Below are 15,651 nucleotides of genomic sequence, written 5' to 3' on the forward strand. Positions count from 1 at the left end.
TTATACCAATTTGAACTTGCTAGTTTTTGTAACTGCTTCGCACTTATGCCAGTTTGCACTTATGCCAACACGCATTTATGCCAATGTTAGCAAATTTCTTAGGCGCACTTATGCTAATCGCATAAATGCTAGTTTACACTTATGCCTTAAGCGCATTTTTCATAACGCTTAGCACTTATGAAAAATGCGCTTATTCAGTCTCCCGAATACACAATATGCGAGTCGCGTTTTTTACTTGATTATTTTATGCATAGTCATAGTATTTAACTAGTCAGGAAACGCAGGCTGTTTTCTCATAACACTTAAGTTCCTATCTATACTAGTGCTCAGCCTACTTTAGAGTCATCAAGTTGTAAACATTGTATTTCACTATAGTTAAGTTGCATATATTTTGGGATAAATATTGAAATGACAGGAGCAAATTGTGTTTGTTTTAATTATTTAAGTTCAAGAAAATATTTTGGATTGCATATATATCGTATTCCGAATAAAAATGATGACTATAGCATAAAATAAAATCATCAACAGTTATTAAATATAGTATTAAGTCATGCCAAAAAAAAAAAAAAAAAGGCTAAAAGCAAGTAAAAAATTGTTTGTATTATTTACGAGATAATGTAATTAGATTTGTTCATAATTAAATATATATATTTTATAAAATATGTGTCAAATATTAGTGGTGTAATTAATATTTTAATATTGAAAAAACAATTATATTATTTTTATTGCTTAATCTTGTAAAGCATGCGAAGGTTTAGTTAGGAACGATGAACTTTGTTTTAAAACTTGTCACTTACACATTTTAAAGTTATTTTTTTTTGTATAATTACATTAAATAATGATAGTTTAATAACAAAAAAAAATTCTGCACAACTATTTATAAATTCCTTCTGCATTGTTACTTTAAATCACTAAAGCATCTGAATAAAATAATAAAATGATACAAGAGCTCCGTATCTATCGAACGAGCAAAAGAATCTGAGTTTGTTTTTGTTGATGCTACTTCAGTCCTTAAAATCGGTTGGCGTATACTATATAGTTGCGACCTGCCATTTAAAATACCGTTGTTATTTAAAATACTGTTTTTTAAAAAGGATATTAGGGTATTATTGGTTCTGTAAAAGGCTCTTTATGGTTTGATGGTGCATTATTCATACATCTACGACATTGAGCTCTGTAGTTTTGTATTTGAGCATTCATTCCCGGCCAAAAAAATTTTCCTTTCGCGTTTTCTCTCATTGCGTCTACGCCTTGATGTCCTTTGTGCAAACTACTAAGAAAAACTGATCTTAGCCTGTCCAATATTAAGACTTTACCGTCTAAAAATACGAGACTATCTATAGCGTACACTGTTAAAAAACAGCGCGTTTTTTACGGAAAAGTTCCGACAGCTGCCGATGACCGAACTACCCGTTATTTTACGAAAAAACCATCGCATGCAAACGTTAACAAACGGATTTTTTCCGTTAAAATACAATGAATTTTAGTCATCGCAGCTGCCGGAACTTTTCTGTAAATAAACGGATACTTCCGTTTATATTAAACAAGTTTTTCCCGTTAAACAACGGAAAGGTTGCAGCAACTCAACTGCCGGATAGTTTTTGTAAATAAAAGTAGTGTTGCAGTTTATATTCCGTTCATATGAAAATTTAAACATTATTTCTAGCAAATAATATATATATATAATTGATTGTATGTTTTAGGAAATATTTTCTGAAAACAAATTAAATATTCCGTGATTTACATTTCACTTCAACACCAAATACACGAATAAATAATAAATTAGTAAAATAATAAACACTTTCACAAAAATTATTAACAATTTTGGTTTAGTATATACAAGCATATTATAATATAATTATATTACATATCCCTATATACATTTACAACATAGATATACTTAAAAACTTATCTTTAAGTAATATATATTGGTTAAATAATAAGTATAAGAAAATCAACCCAAATACCAAAAAATACAGTCTTTCCTTTCTTTTCCATTTCGAGTCAACTCTAAATTTAAAACAAAAAAACAAAAAAGTTTTTGAGTAAGGAAAGATTTCAATATTTAACAAATTAATAAATAATAAAAAAACACTCAATATGTACAATGGTTACTTTAAAGTTGTTACCCAAATTTGAGTGATTTAACTAAGGCCAAGCAACAAACAACTCTGGATAAAGTTAAAAACTCTTTTGAGCAATAAATTAATACCTACAACAAATAAAAACTTAAATTGAAGTATGATACAAAAGAGGTTTTAAAATGCACATTAACCAATTTCAGTTTGTTTGTCATTGTAATTGTGATCACCGAATTTCCTGTTTATGCCGTTGTTGGCCCAATATGCCATTACTCTCAAATTTAAAATTAGATTTTTTTATATTATTAAATAAATAAAAATCTTTTCAACTTCCCTAAAATCAAATTTCAAAAATTAATTACTAAGTTTACTTACAAAATAACTCAACAGTTAAACGATAAAACCCAATTTTTTTAATTTTTTTTATTACTTTTTTTTTATTATTTTAAAACTTGAATAAATAAACTAATTAAAATCAACACAATAAACTGTATAGACAATACAAACAAACAAAAATATCGTAAAAATATCGATAAAAAAATCAATAACAACTAGTATAGCAACGTGCTTAAATAAAATAATAAAAAATATTAATCAGAAAAAATAATATTACTTAAATAAGACTTAAATGACGTAAAATGAAAAAAATATTACGCAAATACCGTAAAAGAAACAAATAAATTTATAAATTCGAAAAAATGGCATTATTAGTAATTATGGTACATAAATTTATAAATTTATGTGAAACTTAAATACATAAATTTATAAATTAATTATAATTATAATTTATAATTATAAATATAATTTATAAATATAAATATAGTTTATAATTATAATTATAAATTTATAAATATAAAAAAATAAATAAAAAACATAAATTTATAAATTTATGTAAAACTTATAAGTTTTACAAATTCTACAAAAATTTTTTCCCCATTCCAATGTAAAATATTATTTTTGAACACCTGGGGACTTTGAGCACATGGTTTTATTGTCATTGTATTTTGAGCAAAACATCTAAATCAAAGGGCAGTATGAAAAATTTGATAAAATATAAGCGTTAAATAATAGAGTTGCTTGTTTATAAGAGAGAAAACGTCTTATTCGAGAAAGGCCAAAGTACTATTAGTTTTTCCGCATAGAGCTTTAATGTGATCATCAACTTTAAATCCTTATCAATTGTAACCCCAAGTAGCTTAAATTTATCTGAAGCAAAAATCTTGTCGTCGCCAACCATTTTAAATTGACTTTTTGAACATTTTTGACCAACTAAAAGAAATTGAAATTTCTTGGGATTTACGATCATATAGTTAAAATTAAACCATTCAATGGTGTTTATTGTTTCGTTTTGCAATCGAACTACAACACTCTCTAAGTTATTATCACAAACATAGAGAATATTATCGTCAGCAAATTTGCAAATCTCAGAGTCTTTAATAAATAGAAAAAGGTCATTTATAAATATATTAAAGAATATTGGCCCAAGGATTGAACCTTGAGACACCTTGATGGCAACCTTGATGCAACCCAATTTAATTCTTCGTTTACGATCTCTTAGATATGATAGTAAAAGTTTAAGGCTTTCATGAGAAAAACCATAAGCATCCAATTTATCTATTAATAAATAATGAAGGATCAGGTTGTAAGCATTTGAAAGATCCTTAAGTATGGACCCAATAATGTTTCGTCAAGATTTCGATTATAATACATCGCAGCAAATTTATTCAATCATAAATAACTAAAATAAAAATATTTAAGTTTGAAAAGAAAAATTTGACTACAACTCTAGATTAAAATTAAATTTTTACTTTAGAAGTTATTGAAGAGGATTGAAAATCCTATCCTCTTCAACAATTTCTGACTCTACAACAATTATTGACTTTTTGCCAGTAAATTGCATGGTTTGTATCTATTTTACTGACTGGTTTATATCTATTTAATGGTTTGTATCTATTTGATAATATAAAATTTTTGCATGGTTTGGATCTATTTTACTGAATGGTTTATATCTATTTAATGGTTTGTATCTATTTGATAATAAAATAATTTGATAAGATAATGGTTTGTATCTATTTTACTAAATAAGTATAAGAAAAAAAAAGATTTCTATTAATTTTGAAATCTTTTTAATGTGTTTGTCATAAAAACAAAATTTTATTAAGGTTTACCTTTTTCTTTTTTTTCTAGAATATGTTATACTGTCATCGTTGTGATTTCAGAACTGTTGTTAAAACTATTTGTAAACATTTATTATAGAAGAAAAAACCAAACTTGTTTATAATTGTAAATCACACGAAGAGGCGTTACATTGTATAAAAAAATATGAATTAAGAACAACAACACCATTTGTAGTGTATTATGCTAATAATAATTTTGGTAACACAGGTTAGCTGATTGCCAAGTGTTATTACTTTTTAAATTCTTTGCACAATTTTCTAATTAATTTTTTGCATTAAGTTGCTAACCCAATATTTTTTAAATCAAGGTGGCCACTGCTCCTCTAAAATCCTCTAAAGTCCTTTTTTTTCAGAATTATCTAAAATCCTCTATTATCCTCTAAAAAGTTAAAAATGTGATAAAATCTCCTCTTTAACCCCCTCCTTTTTATTTTTTCATTTCTTGATGATTGCATAATATTTAAAATTCATAGTCTGCAAAACTGGTTAATGTCTGAAATGAGGATTGGGCTGTAAAAAATATTTAAAAACTTTTAGCAAATCAATCCCATCTAACATAAAAAATGACGTTGTTGATCCCTGTCCAAACCCCAGTTATGTGGAAACAAAATCCTATAATATCCTGTTTTTCTTATAAAAATTTTATGTGGCCACCGTGTAGATAAAATTACACTCTGTCGATACAATTCCAGTAAAAAATAGTGTACTTTGGGAAAATTCCCTATTCAGGAATTCCTTGTATTGTTATTTCTAAAAGTTTTAGATTGTCACAATGGGTTTGACAAAAATCTTTCAAAAAAATATAATTAGAAAAATATAAAAAAATAAAATATGTAACTAAAAGTTTGCTTATAATGGTGCTGTTTATGATGACACTCTATTGAATGACATTGTGTGCCTTATTGATTAATCCTAGTGGCAGTCCTATTTCTATCTCTATCACTCTTTCATCTTTGACCATTATTTAAAAGTCTAGTTTGTTTGTTTTCAATCGGTTCGGACATGCACTGGTGGAGAAAATATTGAAAATAAATTTTGTTTAACTTTATTTAGTAAATCACCAGACTTGCGTCTGAATTATCACCTCCCCCCTAGTAAATCATTAAAGTTGCATATGAATTATACTATGCCGCTAGTAAATCATTCAACATGAGGTGTATGTTATTGGTGTTGAATAACAATGATAGAATTGATATAACTGTTTTTAATATGTACCTATATATTTTTTGTACTGCAATAGAAATTTCTAGAGCTTTTGATATATAAATTGTAGGATTATTTCTTTAGGAACATTGGAAAAAGGCAACTGTCTATCTTACTTTAGTTAGTATATTTATCGTCCAAAATATAGTAATTTTAATTTGAAGATATAGTAATATTAATTTATATATTTTTTCAAGTTTAAACTTCAATTTTTTTATTTTTGCTATTTCTATTGTTTTATTTTATAAACTGGTATTATATATTATATATTTTTATTAAAAGGATTATAATTTATTCGAATTTAAAAATATCTTGGTATTATATTCTTTTTTCCCTTTTTTTAGTCCATACTTGAGGTTCTGCCCTTCTTCATTATTTTTATTCAATTTCTCTACTGTTGAAATATGGTTTAAATTTAGTAAATTTTCATAATTTAAAATTTACTTTATTGATCATTACCAACAGTTTAGGTTGTAAAATTCAATTTAACATAAGGTAAGATAACTTTGTTTTCTGGTAATACCACTAAACTTTTTTTTTGTGATTATCAATATGTTAGTTTTTGTTTAACTTTATTTTTGTGTAACTGTATTCGTCATGGCTTTTCATGGCTTGTGATGGTATTGTTCATAACTGTGTTTGTCATGACAACAATATTTTTTTTTTACTTGTGAAATGCTGTCAAAAAATTTGGAAAATTTGAAATTTTTAGAAATGCTGTCAAATGTTTAAAAAAATTTGTATCATGCAAGAAAAAAAGATAAAAGATATCTCAATCAAATGTTATCAGATAGTGTTATATATCGTTTCCAAAACTTAATAAAACAACGTCATTCATCATCAAATGGCCTTCAAGATCCAATATTGGGACAAAAATTATTTTTCAAGGCACTAGGTTCACAACCATTTGTTCAAATCATTTATAATGAGTATTACCATTGGCTTGCTCTCAACACATATGGTTGTAAATATGGAGAAATATATGCACTTGACAGTAACTTTCAAGGTTTTTCAAATGTATTAATAGTGGAAGCAGCAGCGAAATCTATTAAAGTTCCACCGCTTATATGGAATCATCAGGTCGTAATAGTTTTAAGAGAAGGAAGAAATGTGTTATGTAAGTGCAAGGGAGTGGTAGATAAACTATAATATTTGGACAGGTGTCCAGTAGTGAGAGGTGGTGTTTAAGAGGAGAGTATTATTCAGTGATTTATTAAGAGTTGAGTTGTGTTTAAGTTAGATTTAAGTAAGTGTTATTTCAATGTTCTGTAAGTTTGTGTAAATTATTGTGCTTTGTGTTTGTAGTGTTCTAAAAGTATTATATTTCATTTAATGTCTTAATGTGTATGAATCTGCATGTTCGCAAATACTTTGATTTTTGAACCACAACCATATTAAACATGCATTATAGATGCGTATTATGGATGTCTCACAGATGGTAGGGATACTGTGATCTGATGCAATTCATGGTCTGGTTCAAAATTGTATTATTGACATGGTTAGAGAGTGTTGTTTATGTTATGTTTAATTTTCATTTAGTCAATATGTTTTAATGCGGTTCTTCGTTTTATATTTATTTTAAGAATAACTTTTGTTTATTTAAATACAAATTAATGGTGTAATTTTAAACGTAGTTTAATTTATACGGTCATCAGTAGAATAATTTGTTTCAAATTTAGTTTCTACTTAGTTCAATTTACATGGCCTATTTAAAATACTAATTTTATATTCAGTTTATATACAAATTAGTATATACGTTTTATTGTAGTTATTCTTTTACTATTTAGTTTAAATTAAAATGGTCTATTATAAATATCCGTTTTATATTAAATTTATTTTAGTTTATATTTATTTTTATTTTATTCGGTTCATTGAAATTATTCATTTAAGCTTTTGTTTATATTTAAATTACGTATATATAGTGTTGTGCAGCTGTTCGTTTTATATTTAGCTTATATATAATTAAATTTTATTAACTTGCTCTAATGGAAATATTAGTCATTTAACATTTAATTTACTTTAAATGGTTTAATAAAAATATTCGTTTTTTATTTTTAATTTTTTTTTTTGGTTTTAATTTACTGTCCGGTTCTTATAGTCTAAAATCAGTTTGTAAATTTTAAAATTTTAAAATTTGTAAATTTTAAAAGATATGAACGCTAAATAAAATTGTAAAATTAGTTTGTAAATTTTAAAATTTTAAATTTTGTAAATTTTAAAAAATATATACGCTAAATAAAATTGTAAAATTAGTTTGTAAATTTCAATTAAAATTAGTTTGTAAAATTAGTTTGTAAATTTTAAAATTGAACGCTTAAGGCCTGTAATAAATTTGATACATAGAAAGAGTAGGTGTAATTTTTTTAAGGAAATTCATTTATCAAAAACAAATATTAAAGCAATTTTCTTTCCTATAAATAAGAATACGAGACATTACAAACCTTGATGAACATAGCCCCTGCAAGGAGAAGCAAGTCTGTAAACAAAATTTTGTATACTTCATTCACCGACAGAGCCATTCGAAAATGGTGAACATAAAAAATCTCTATAAGTATAAAAAGAATATATATTTTTCAAAATTTCCGAGACCGAAAACTCCGAGGCTGGACTCTTTTAACTTCTAAAAAAATTTTTTTAACTTATTTAGCTAATAGTTTACTTAAGTTTTTAAATAAGCTATATCAGTATCCAATTTACAAAACTGGTCTTTAGTGATTGTGCTATCAAGAAATGCTTAGCAGCTTCGCAAGTAATCTAAAGTAGTTATATTAATCTTGAAAAATAAATTACAAAACACCTGTATGTTTTGTATGTATGCTACATTCAAATCATTTTCATTTAAACATAAAACATTTAAACATCAATTTTTTTAAGTCGTATATTTTTTTTATTTTATACTACTAGTGAAAAAAAATATTGTTGCCATGACAAACACAGTTATGAACAATACCATCACAAGCCATGAAAAGTCATGACAAATAGAGTTACACAAAAATAAAGTTAAACAAAAACTAATATATTGATAATTACAAAAAAACATTTAGTGGTGTTACCAGAAAACAAAGTTATTCTTACATTGTGTTAAATAGAATTTTACAACCTAAACTGTTGGTAAATGATCAATAAAGTAAATTTTAAATTATGAAAATTTACTAAATTTAAACCATATTTCAACAGTAGAGAAATTGAATAAAAATAATGAAGAAGGGCAGAACCTTAAGTATGAACTAAAAAAAAGAAAAAAAAGAATATAATACTAAGACATTTTTAAATTTGAATGAAATATAATCCTTTTAATAAAAATATATAATATATAATACCAGTTTATAAAATAAAACAATAGAAATAGCAAAAATAAAAAAATTGAAGTTTAAACTTGAAAAAATATATAAATTAATATTACTATATCTTCAAATTAAAATTACTATATTTTGGACGATAAATATACTAACTAAAGTAAGATAGACAGTTGCCTTTTTCCAATGTTCCTAAAGAAATAATCCTACAATTTATATATCAAAAGCTCTAGAAATTTCAATTGCAGTACAAAAAATATATAGGTACATATTAAAAACAGTTATATCAATTCTATCATTGTCATTCAACACCATTAACATACATCCTAAAATTTTTAACAAATCATTATAAACATTAACAAATCCTCAATTAAATCCTCAAATTTTCTAATAACAATTTTTAGTTCAGTCAATGGTACTCTTGGCCTTAATTTCACGTAGCTGTTGAATTGCAAGTTTAACAGCTTCTTTTTGTGACAGTTTTTTATTTTTATGATAGTGAAAATAAACTCTCAAAACTTCACGAGTTGTTGGTAGCCTTCGACTGTCAAATGTATCTTGTGGCTCACCAATTAAGAAAACAGTACTTGCAGTACATGTTACAGCGATTGTAATTATTTAACCTTTATAAAGTAAGCAAATAAACATGGATCAGTATTATTCAGTAAATTTTGAAAACAATGTCTAGTACTTTATTTATAAATTGAATATTTGAGAAACTTATTGTAAATTATAAATATCAGACTAGTGTGTAATATACTTAGAACATTTAATATTTATTATTTATTTCACTGCATAAGATATTTAATATTTATAAATGTATGTGTTTTTTTTTTTAAATAAGTAAGTTTGTTGAATTACATATGGAAACAATTGTTAATATTAAATAATAGTATTGCATAGCAATAGCAATCAATAAACTCGTAAACCGGTATTTCATACAAACTTCAGGTGCTTTGAGGCAGTACTAAATATATATATATATATATATATATATATTTATATATATATATATATATATATATATATATATATATATATATATATATATATATATATATATATATATATATATATATATATATATATATGTATATATATATATATATATATATATATATATATATATATATATATATATATATATATATATATATATATATATATATATATATATATATGTATATATATATATATATATATATATATATATATATATATATATATATATATATATACTCCAATTAGGTAAAATTAGAGTATATATATATATATATATATATATATATATATATATATATATATATATATATATATATATATATATATATATATATATACTCTACTCCAATTAGGTAAAAGTTTATTGTTGTTTGGACATAAAGTATATATCAAAGGAATGCTGGTTCATTTTTCTAATATATTCTCTCACCTTTAAAACCTTTTTTTCTAAATACCTGCCAAATTTCATTGAAAAAAAAGTATACTCAGACACTTTAAAACTCTACTCCAATTAGGTAAAGTTTTGTTGTTGTTTGGACATCAAGTATATATCGAAGGAATGCTGGTTCATTTTTCTAATATATTTCTAACCTTTTATAACCTTTTTTCTTACTACCTGCAAAATTTCATTGAAAAAAAAGCATACTCAGACACTTAAAAACTCTACTCCAGTTAGTTAAAATTTTGTCGTTGTTTGGACATCAAGTATATATCGAAGGAATGCTGGTTCATTTTTTTAATATATTCTCTCACCTTTAAAACCTTTTTTCTTACTACCTACCAAATTTCATAGAATAAAAAGCATATTAGCATGTAACTGCTAATTTTGAATTGTTGCAAATAGGCATTGACTCTAATACAGAGTGTAATACCGTTTGCAGAAATAGGCATGTTTTTTTATTATTTGCAAAAAATAGTGATTCGTTTCTCAAAGTAAGTGTTTTTATGAATTTTGCAATAAACCTTTTTCAAGCCATATATCAAGTTTGTCTAATATTGTATTATCATCAGGCTTCTCAGAAGTTTCATATACCAATATGAATGTTTTATCTCCTTTAAATAGTTGAACATCAACATCTGCAGGTTATAGCGAATGAGATGTAACTAAACATATATTTAGAGAGAGATTAGGCCCTATAAAACAAAAAAAGTTAACTCTTACAATAAATGTTGGAACAAAGTAGCACTTTTAAAAGCTGAATTAAACAGCATGCCAAACCAATTACGTTTTTTAGGCTTTAAGGGCAGAAATACCAGATCTGAAAAAACACACACAAAAAAATAAAATTACAGTCAGCAGATTCGTCACTTTAAAGCTGAAAAAAAGGCTTTGAAATTAAATGAAAAGCATAAGTTAAGGCAACTCAAAACTAAGAATAATGCTGCTGTTTTTTACAAGTAACAGGATAGTTGCTAGTTTGGAGAATGATTTGCTCCAGATTAAGGAGGAAAGAAATGTAATTATGCCAGAAGATGTAAAAACATTTATTACCAATAAGAATAATAATTTATAATATGCTGTTGTGTAATATAACCAACAAGTAACATTCCATATCTTATGAGCAAAATAGGATATTATATGGGAATTATTTTTAAAAATATTCCTCATCGAAGTACTGTTGAGCAAAGAGCTCGTGAACTTGGCAGTTTTCCAGATTTGCAAGCAGCAGAGTGGGCATAATAATAATCCTACTCTTAAGTTTGATGCTACAACACAAGAAAGTGTCCACATTAATAACATTAACTTAACATCTTAAGATAAATGTTTTGTGTTTGCTCTAGATCAGTTACCAGGAGGAACAGCATATGATTATGAAAGTCATATATGCACTTCAATTGATACCAAACTACCAAAGTAGCTTTGATGAATGTCACAACTCGATTATTGGAAATATATCTAACACAATATCAGAAAGAGTTGAAGTCAACCATCTTACTATAAACAAAGTTTGTGCAACCTGTGGCAAGAATTTGAATGAGCTGAACTGCAATTTACACCCTCTTGACACAATTGCAGTTTCATGTCGCTTGAGTGTGCAGTTTTATGTTGCTTGAGTGTGTAGTTTCATGCCGCATTATAGTGAGTTTAAACATTTCCTCACTGTTGGAACAGTAAAATGTAAAATTTTGAAATTCTAAGAGAGGCATTTTGTAAAAAAACTGCAATAAAAGAAATGTGTGCGGTTGCATTGTTTGGATAACTCTCTACTGAGCTTTGAATGAAAAAGTTTTATGTTTTAGGTGAGGATGCAACTTTTGAACATGTTTCTGGTAGTCAGTTAGTGAAAAAAAGTTTTGCTAATAATTACAAATAGTAAATCTAATCCAACTGTTCAGTTTTGCAGAAGAACAGATTTTTTGGGAATACTCTTGCCCTTAACATTTTAAAATCAATATATGCTCCATTGCTAACCACTAACACTCGTATAAGCTTCATTGATAACCAGCTTAAAAAAATGACTTCTGCTTGTCTTGATGCTGTGCAAGTTGTCTTGAAGCGACGATATAAAAGGTATTTCTCACTTTCTATTACACTCTAGACACTCTAGACACTAAAAGAGGTAAGAGGCGCAAAAGGGAGGAACTTGGTAGATATATCTTAATGATGTTGTAAATTTGTTTTTTTAAATGGTTTTTTACTAAATGAACACTATTTTTTAAAATTTTTATCAAACTTATTTCATATTAAAAATTTTAAAAATTTAATTTACTAGCTTCATCCACGTCATCACTACCATCTGGCACCCAGAGTGAAAACCAAGACCTCCTTGGTAATTTTTTTACTGTGTTTTAATTTTTGTTTTTCATTTTAATTTTTCGAACACTCATTTAATATTTTTGTTTTATATATAGATTTGTCTATGAGCGATTTCTTGGTTTGGCGCCAAAGCCACCCTGGGCCTAAATCAAAAAGGGCCTTCCGCATATGGGCCTGATGATGGAAGAGGGATGGCAGAGGATTCAGGAATGTAGTTATTAACAAATATAAATATACTTATTAATAAGTTTATATAGATTCACTTAGCTGAATCTATATACACTTCTTGATAGGTGTATGTGTAGTGTGTATGTATATATTTATTAAGTTGATACTTGTATACAGACCCTCCAACTCTCTGTGAGTCTCACGGTAAAACCGTGAATCTCACTGTAAAACCGTGAGTCTCACGGTTTTACCGTGAGACTAACGGTTTTATAACGAACCTTACGGTCTCACGGTTGATCCAAAATTCTCACGGTAAGTTTTAAAAATTTTCCGAAGAACTTTTTTTTTCAATTTACTCTTAATATTTTAGCTTAAAATAATAACAATAGATATTCTGAAAAAGATTGTGATTACATCAAAAACTAATGAATATTAAGTGAACAAAACAAATCATAAAACCGGCTCCGACTTATAAATAGCTTTAAATATGAGTTTTTTCAAATCCAAATGAGTTTTTTCAAATTCAAATAAAAAAATAAATTCAAATAAATAAAATCAAATTCAAATAAATAAATCAAATCCGAATTTTTAAAAATGGCGTCAAAGCAAACATATAAATGCAAATTTAACTCAACATGGTGCCAAGATTACCCTGTTAGGGCTGTTAAAGGTAATATTTACCAATTTTACTGTGTTCCGTGTGTTAAAAAACTAACTTGTCATCATCAAGGAATTAAAGATGTATCTGATCATTGCAAAAAAAAACTGTCACAAAGCAAATGTTATTGCATTAAAAAAGCAATCTTCTTTAAATAACTTTTTAAAAACTGACACAACATTAGATAATCAAGTAATTAATGCTGAGGTCATGGTAAAAAATTTTTTGGTTCAGCACAACATTTCTTTAGCCACCTCCGATCATCTTACATCTCTTTTTAAAGAGGTTTTTCTATTTTTTTAAGTCGTCTCTTAAATATATTAAGCACAAATTTCCTCTTAATGACAATTTAATTGTTAATGCTGGTTGGGTGGATGTTTTAGACCGTGAAAATTCGAAGTGGGATAATAATATTTTCTTTTAAAAAATCTACATTTTTCAATATAATAAATAGTTTTGTAGACGCCCCTCTAGCGCTCTTTGTACACCCTTTGTTTATATACATTGCCCTTTGTTAGACTTATCTTTTGATACCAAGTTGTATGTATTTCGATAAGAGTTGACCAAGTTATGATGTTTTAAGTTAAGAAAACCTCAAATTTGATCACAGTTTCTTCAATATATCAAAAATTCATTACTCAAAATGCCATAACTTTTTGTTCAATTTTGATAATTTTTTCACCTTTAAAATACTGAATTAAAAACTTTTCCAATGATATATAACAATCTAGTGTTTGATTAATTTAAAATTAAATGGCTGAATCCTAAAACCTTTGCAGTCATTCCAGAATACAGGATAAGAAAAGTTAGAAAATCCCTGGAGATAAATAAAGCAAGAATTCAACACGAGATAGGTATTAGGCAAACTGTTCTAAATAGAGATGACGGGGATAGTGTGAAAACAAAAACTTGGGGACCAATTTTGACAAAAATTTAACTGTTGTCACTATTAGATTATTTGATTGGTTTTTATATTTTCTGCTTTTTAATGTCTTCTTTTTTAAACAGTTGGTTTTATGTTGTTTTGTAACGTTTTTTTCATTACCTGATGACGCTGACCACAATAGGTCAACGAAATATTGTAAATATATTATTATATCTAAAATATATTTTTAAAAATAGTTATGCGCTGCCTTTTTTATTAAAATCAATTTATTTATATACATATCATAAAACAATATATGAATTTTAAAGATTTTATCACTGCTCTTTATGGCAAAGAGATTTACAATGAAACAAAAAAAACACAAAATTTGAAGATACGAAATACAATCGCAAAAAATCAACTTGTTTTTCTTCAAAAATGTATATCAAAAAATATAATTCCAAATTCGTTTAAAATAAAAAGTCCATTACGTTAGAAAAAAGCTGAAAATATAATGAAAGAATGCAGAAAAAAATTATTAATTCATGCTCAAAACGAAGCAAAAGAAAGATTATATTCAAGTAAGAAATTAATTGATAAGTTAAATTTATATCTCCAATAACAAGTTGGATCTAATGATTATGAGTAAATTAATAATATAACAAACAAATCTAAGAATTACCATTATTTAAAAAAAAAATTGAAATGAAAGAAAAATACTATAAATTGCAAAATAATATCAATTATAAAATCAATTTTGAAAAAAATTTTCCTAATCGAATTTTAAAACCAGCTATACTAATTTAACAAATATTAATCTGTATAAAGCAACTACTGAACTACTTAATCTTGGTCCAAAGTATGTCTCGTCACTAAAGAATATCCCTTATATGGACATCATCACTAATATTGAAACTTGCGCCTTAGAACTCGAACAACAAAATAAACAAACACAGGCAGAGATTCTTCGACAAAACTGTTCAAAAATTCTAACTAGTTCATTAAAACTAAAATTGAAAGATAATTTAACAAAACAACAACGCTTTTCTTTACAAAACCTAAAAAAGCATTCAGACCTAAAGATTATCCATTTGACAAAGGAGCAGGTTTTGCTTTATTAAACGAAAATGAGGCAAAATATAAATTAGAAGAACAAATAAAAAATAGTAAAATTATTGATAATGACCCAACACCTACATTCACCACTAAATTTCAAAAACTCTTATGTAAATTAAGAAAACAGGGTAAGTTAGACAATGCCACTTACTTTAAAATGTATCCATCAGATTGCGTTCCACCTAGAATCTATGGAATGGTCAAAGCTCACAAACCAGAAAAAAACTACCCAATGCGTCCTGTTGTTTCCACTATTAACACACCACCTTATGGAACATCAGAGTATCTGGTTAAAATCATTTAACCAACATTAAATAAAAATACAAC

The 15,651-nt window shown here is 26.2% G+C and overlaps 1 long non-coding RNA gene across 10 annotated transcripts in view; it reads left to right on the forward strand.

Annotated features, from left to right (window-relative positions):
• Positions 1 to 13,168: 13,168 nt before the first annotated feature.
• LOC136080859 (uncharacterized) overlaps positions 13,169 to 15,651 on the forward strand; it is a 7,778-nt gene continuing 5,295 nt past the window's right edge. For 4 of the 10 annotated variants that reach the window (XR_010638691.1, XR_010638690.1, XR_010638692.1 and 1 more), the window contains exon 1: positions 13,169 to 13,355. This is a non-coding gene — a long non-coding RNA (uncharacterized LOC136080859). The remainder of the gene's footprint in view (positions 13,356 to 15,651) is intronic. The other 6 variants (XR_010638687.1, XR_010638689.1, XR_010638696.1 and 3 more) reach the window with 4 other exon arrangements.

This window comes from Hydra vulgaris, chromosome 05, assembly GCF_038396675.1.
Source record: "Hydra vulgaris chromosome 05, alternate assembly HydraT2T_AEP".
NCBI lineage: Eukaryota > Metazoa > Cnidaria > Hydrozoa > Anthoathecata > Hydridae > Hydra > Hydra vulgaris.